The following is a 7,453-nucleotide window of genomic DNA, read 5'->3' on the forward strand; positions in this document are numbered from 1 at the left end:
GTCTGCTGCCAAGGCTACGATCAGCCATCACCCGCTACAAATTACTAGGCCAGCTTTGCCAACAGGTATGTGAAATCATACCTTCTCTTCAGGAATGTAAAGATGGTTTAATAAAAGGAAATCTATACATGTAATACACTGCATCAATAGGTGAAATCTGATGTGTAAGATTTTAATGTGGCACAGTGGTTAAGATCTTGGCTGCTAACCAAAAGGCTGACAGTTTGAATCCACCAGTCGCTCCTTGGAAACCCTATGGGGCAGTTCTACTCTGTCCTATAGCTCCTTGGAAACACTATGTGGTGGTTCTACTCTGTCCTATAGGGTTGCCATGAATCAGAATTGACTCAAACACTATGGGTTTGGTTTGGTTTTTGAAAGACTTTTGGTGAAATAATTTCCTTACTAAAAATATATAAAAATAAGAATATAAGGAGTCTTATAATATAATAACCAAACTCAAACTAAACCTATTACCATAATATAATAAAAAGCACATAATGAACAATATCATTAATATCACAGGCAAGCAAAATTTTGCTGAAGATCATTCAAAAGCAGCTGCAGCAGTATATTGACACAAACTGCCAGAAATTCAAACCGGATTCAGAAGAGAATGTGGAACCAGGGATATCATTGCTGATGTCAGATGGATCCTGGCTGAAAGCAGAGAATACCAGAAAGATGTTTACCTGTCTTTTATTGACTATGCTAAGACATTCGACTGTGCAGATCATAACAAAATATGGATAACATTGTGGAGAATGGGAATTCTGGAACACTTAAATGTGTTCATGAGGAATCTGTACATGGATCAAAAGACAGTTGTTTGAACAGAAGAAGGGGATACTGCATGGTTTAAAGTCAGGAATGGTGTACATCAGGTGTGCACCATACCTATTCAATCTGTATGCTGAGCAGATAATCCGAGAAGATGGACTATATGAAGAACAGGGTATCAGGATTTGAGGAAGACACATTAACAACCTGTGTTATGCAGATGACGCAACCTTGCTTGCTGAAAGTGAAGAAGACTTGAAGCACTTACTGATGAAGATCAAAGACCACAGCCTTCAGTATAGATTACTCCTCAACATAAAGGAATCAAAAATCATCACAACTGGACCAATAAGCAACACCATGATAAATGGAGAAAAGATTGAGGTTGTCAAAGATTTCATTTTACTTGGATCCACAATCAACACCCATGAAAGCAGCAGTCAAGAAATCAAAAGACTCATTGCACTGGGCAAATCTGCTGCAGAGATCTTTTTAAAGTGCTGAAAAGCAACTATGTCACCTTGAGGACTAAGGTGTACCTGACCCAAGACATGGTGTTTTCAATCACCTCATATGCATGTGAAAGCTTGACAATGAATAGGGAAGACTGAAAAAGAACAGACACCTTTGAATTGTGGTGTTGGAGAACAGTATTGAATACACCACAGACTGCCAAAAGAATGAGCAAATTTGTCTTGGAAGAAGTACAATCAGAATGCTCCTTAGAAGCAAGGATGGCAAGACTACGGCTCACATGCTTTGGACATGTTATGAGGAGGGATCAGTCCCTGGAGAAGGGTATCATGCTTGGTAAAGTAGAGGGTTAGCAAAAAAGGAAGACCCTCACCGAGATGGATTGACACAATGACTGCAACAATAGGCTCAAGCATAGCAACAATTATGAGGATGGCACAGGCCCTGGCAGTGTTTCCTTCTATGGTGCACAGAGTTGTTATGAGTCAGAACTGACTCGATAACACCTAACAACAGCAACAACACCACTATATTAACCAGTGTAAAGTATGGTGAGATGTGTACTTCCCTTCATTGCTTGAGGTAGTATAAATTGGTTCAACAACTTTGGGAAGCAATTGAATATATATGGCGCAGTGCTTAAGGACCTGACTGCTAACCAAAAGGTCAATGGTTCAAATCCATGAGCTGCTCCTTGGAAACTGTATGAGGCATCTCTACTCTGTCCTATAGAGTCTATAGAGTTGCTGTGTGTTGAAATCGACTCAACTGGAACAGGTTTTTGGTATAGATAGATAGATATTTATGTGTATCTATATACAACTAGGAGGAATGGCATTGCATTCATTGTCAAAAAGAACATTTCAAGATCTATCCTGAAGTACAATGCTGTCGGTGAAAGAATAATATCCACATGTCTACAAGAAAGACCAGTTAATATGACTATTATTCAAGTTTACACACCAACCACTACAGTCAAAGATGAAGAAATTGAAGATTTTTACCAACTTCTGCAGTCTGAAATTGATCAAACATGCAATCAGGATGCCTTGATAGTTGTTGGTGATTGGGATGTGAAAGTTAGAAATGAAGAAAGATTGGTAGTTGGAAAATATGGCCTTGGTCACAGAAATGATGCTAGAGATCACATGATAGGATTTTGCAAGACCAGTGACTTCTTCATTGCAAATACCTTTTTCACCAACATAAATGGTGACTATACACGTGGACTTCACCAGATGGAATACACAGGAATCAAATCAACTACAGTTGGGAAGAGACAATGGAAAAGCTCGATATCATCAGTCAGAAAAACACTAGGGGGCGACTGTGGAACAAAACATCAACCGCTCATATGCAAGTTCAAGTTGAAACTGAACAGAATTAGAATAAATCCCGGAGAGACAATGTATGACCTTGAGTATATCCCACCTGCATTTAGAGACCATCTCAAGAACAGATTTGATGTGTTGAACGCTAATGAACAAAGACAAGACGAGTTGTGGAATGACATCAAGGACATCATACATGAAAAAAGCAAGAGATCATTACAAAGACAGGAAAGAAAGAAAAGACCAAAATGGATGCCAGAAGAGACTCTGAAACTTGCTTTTAAACGTGGAGTAGCTAAAGTAAAAGGAAGAAGTGATGAAGTAAAAGCTGAACAGAAGATTTCAAAGGGCGGCTCAAGAAGACGAAGTAAAGTATTATAATAATATGTGCAAAGACCTGGAGATAGAAAACCAAAAGAGAAGAACATGTTCTGCATTTCTCAAGCTAAAAGAACTGAAGAGAAAAATCAATCCTCTGGTGGCAATATTGAAGGATTTTATGGGGAAAATAATAAATGGTGCAGGATGCATCAAAAGAAGACGGAGGGAATACACAAATTCATTATACCAAAAAGAATTAGTCAATATTCAACCATTTCAGGAGGTAGCATATAATCAAGAACCAATAGTACTGAAGGAAGACATCCAAGCCGTAGTGAAGGCATTGGCAAAAAACAATGCTCCAGGAATTGATGGAATACCAACTGAGATGTTTTGACAAACAAATGCAGTGCTGGAAGTACTTTCTCCTCTATGCCAGGGATTTTGGAAGACAGCTACCTGGCCAACCGACTGGAAGAGATCCATATTTATGCCTATTCCCAAGAAAGGTGATCCAGTGGAATGCAGAAATTCCTGAACAATATCCTTAATATCACATGCAATTAAAATTTTGCTAAAGATCTTTCAAAAGTGGCTGCAGCAGTATATCAACCGGGAACTGCCAGAAATTCAAGCGGGATTCAGAAAAGGATGTGGAACAAGGAATAGCCTTGCTGATGTCAGATGGATCCTGGTTGAAGAATGTTTACCTGTGTTTTATTGACTATGCAAAGACATTGAACTGTGGTGCATCATAATAAATTGTGGATAACATTGCAAGGATTGGCAATTCCCGAACACATAATTGTTCTCATGAGGAACCTGTACATAGATTAAGTGGCAGTCGTTCAAACAGAACAAGTGGGTACTTCGTGGTTTAAAGTCAGGAAAGGTGTGCATCTTTTCACCACACCTATTCAATCTGTATGCTGAGCAAATAACCCGAGAAACTGGACTATATGAAGAGGAACAGGGCATCAAGTTTGGAGGAATATTCATTAACAACCTGCATTATGCCGGTAAAACAACCTTGCTTGCTGAAAGTGGGGAGGACTTGTAACACTGATGAAGATGAAAGACCACAGCTTTCAGTATGGATTACACCTCAATATAAAGAAACAAAAATCCTCACAACTGGACCAATAAGCAACATCACGATAAATGGAGAAAAGATTGAGGTTGTCAAAGATTTCCTTTTACTTGGATCCACAATCAACACTCATCGAAGCAGCAGTCAAGAAATCAAAAGACGCATTGCACTGGGCAAATCTGCTGCAAAAGATCTCTTTAAAGTGTTAAAAAGCAAAGATGTCACCTTGAAGACTAGGATGCGCCTTACCCAAGCCATGATGTTTTCAATCACCTCATATGCATGTGAAAGCTGGGTGATGAATAATAACTAAGGTCAAAGAAAAATTGGCACCTTTGAATTGTGGTGTTGGAGAAAATATTGAATATACATGGACTGCCAAAAGAAAGAACAAATGTGTCTTGGAAGAAGTACAACCAGAATTCTCCTTGGAAGCAAGGATGACGATGCTGCGTCTCACATACTTTGGACGTATTATCAGGAGGAATCAGTCCCTGGAGAAGGCTATCGTCCTTGATACAGTAGAGGGTCAGCAAAAAAGAGAAAGACCCTCAATGAGATGGATTGACCCAGTGGCTGCAACAATGGTTTTAAGCATAGCAAGGATTGTGAGGACAGTACAGGACCAGGCAGTGTTTCGTTCTGCTGTACATAAGGTTGCTATGAGTCGGAACCAACTGGACTGCACCTAACAACTACAATATACAGCTATGTATGTATTTCTTATGAGACATAAACTTTTTTTGTTTTTGTTTTTTACTTTGACTCATTAATCCAACTTTTGTGACTCTTTCCTAAGGAAAAGTATTCCAAATAGTTAGGGATAAAAACTCTAAGCACAGAGATGTGAGTCTGAGAATTCTTTGTAATCATAATGAAAAATTGAAAGTGTCCTAGATCTGTGAAATTCAAAATATTTGTACCTGCCTTTGTAAAACAAATTTGAGCATGCATCTCATTTATGTATCTAGTTATATATGTATAAAAAAAAATTTTTTTTTATATGGTACAAAATATAATTTTGTGTTAATGTATCGTATAATCCATTGCAGTCAAGTTAATTTCAATCTCATAGCGACCCTATCGGACAGAGTAGGACTGCCCTATAGGGTTTCCAGGAAGTGCCTGGTGGATTTGAACTGCTGACCTTTTGATTAGCAGCCATAGTTCTTAACCACTACGCCACCAGAATTTCCAATGTATCCTATAGAATATATATATGTACACATATACATATATATATGAGATAGAAAAAGGTTAAATTAATATATTTGAAGATATTTTAATTTACTTTATTAATGGCATAAACATTTTTCCTAACAAAATATTATTATGAATAGTATTTACTTTTTTGTAAGAGCATGACTGAATATACCTTGTAGTGGTTGAAAACACTGGTTTAACGTTATCTTTTTCAACAGTCCCATGGTCTGCTCTTTAGTATTTTTTTTTTTTTCTTATTTTGTTTTAGGTGAATGTTTGCAGAGCAAAGTAGTTCTCATTCAAAAATTTATACACAAATTGTTTTGTGGCATTGGTTGAGAATTCCTGCAGTGTGTCAACACTTTCCCTCTTTCCACCTTGGGTGCCCCATGTCCATTCGTCCAGCTTTCCAGTTCTTTCCTGCCTTCTTGTTTGCTTTTGAGTAGGTGTTGCCCATTTGATCTTGTATACTTCAGTGAACTAAGAAGCACCTTCCTCGTGAGTGTTATTTTTTGTTTTATAGGCCTGTCTAATCTTTCTCTGAATGGTAGATTTCACAAGTGACTCCAGTTCTGAGTTAGTAAGGTGTCCAGGGGCCATATCTGAGGGGTTCCGTCTGTCTTTGTCAAACCAGTAAGTCTGTTTTGTATTTGTGTGTGTGTGTGTGAATTTGAATTTTATTCTACATTTTTCTCCTGCTCTGTCCAGGACCCTCTACTGTGATCCCTGTCAGAGCCATTGGTGATGGTAGCTGGGCACCATCTATTTCTTCTGGGCTCAGGGTGGTAGAGGCTGTGGTTCATGTGGTCCATTAGTCTTTCAGACTAATATTGTCCTTGTGTCTTTGGTTTTCTTCATTCTCCTTTTCTCCGAATGTGTTGGGACCAATAGAAGTATCTTAGATGGCTGCTAGCAAGACTTTAAGACCCCAGATGCTACTCACCAAAGTAGGATATAGAACATTTTCTTTATGAACTGTCTTTTGCCAATTGACCTAGATGTCCCCAGAGAACACGATCCCTAGGCCCAGTTACTCAGTCCCTCAAGGTATTTGGATGTGTCTAGGAAGCTTCTGTTTGGTTAGGAAGCTTCTATTACTTTGCCTTGGTCAAGCTGTACTGCCTTCTCCTACATTGTGTTTTGTCTTTCCCTTCACCAAAGTTAGCACTTGTCTGCTCTCTGGTTAGTGATTTCCCCTCCCCACCGCTCCTCTCCCTTGTAACCATCAGAGATTTTTTTTTTCTGTGTGTAAACCTTTTCTTTGGTTTTATAATAGTGGTCTCATACAATATTTGTCCTTTTGTGATTGATTTATTTCACTCAGCACAAGATCCTCCAGATTCATCCATGTTGTAAGACGCTTCACAGATTCATCACTCTTCTTTATAGTTGCATAGTGTCCCGTTGTGTGTGTGTACCACAATTTGTTTATCCATTCATCTGTTGATGTGCACTTAGGTTGTTTCCATCTTTATGCTGTTGTGAACAGTGCTGAAATAAGCATGAGTATGCATATGTCTATTTATGTGATGGCTCTTATTTCTAAGGGATATGTTCCTAGGAGTGGGATTGCTGGATCATATGGTATTTCTATTTCAAGCTTTTTAAGGAAGTGCCATATTGTTTTCCATAGTGTTTGTACAATTTTACATTCCCATCAGCAGTGGATAAGAGTTCCAACATCCCTGCAACCTCTCCAACATTTGATATTTTCTGGGTTTTTAAAAAAATTAGTTCCAGTAATGTCAGCGTGAGATGGAATCTTATTGTAGTTTTGATTTGCATTTTTCTAACGGCTAGTGATCAAGAGCATTTCCTCATGTGTCTGTTAGCCAGTTGGATGTCTTCTTTGGTGAAGTGTCTGTTCATATCTTTTGCCCATTTTTAAATTAGAATATTTGTCTTTTTGTTGTTCAAGTGTTGAAGTATTCTCTAGATTTTAGAGATTAGACCTTTGTTGGACATGTCATAGCCAAATTTTTTTTTTCCTAGTCTGTAGGCTGTTTTTTTAGTCTTTTGGTGAGATCTTTTGATGAGCACAGTGTTCAGTTTTTAGGAGCACCCAGTTATCTAGTTTCTCTTCTGGTGTTTGTGCACTGTTAATTACTGTTTGTATTCTATTTATCCTATATATTAGGGAAGATTGCTATTTTTCATATTCTTTTAAAAGCTAAGTTTATTGAGATATAAATTTGCATTCAGTAAAATGCATTCTTTTCCTATTTAATAATTTATTCAGGTGAAATTCATATAA

This window comes from Loxodonta africana, chromosome 7 (genome assembly GCF_030014295.1).
Source record: "Loxodonta africana isolate mLoxAfr1 chromosome 7, mLoxAfr1.hap2, whole genome shotgun sequence".
Lineage (NCBI taxonomy): Eukaryota > Metazoa > Chordata > Mammalia > Proboscidea > Elephantidae > Loxodonta > Loxodonta africana.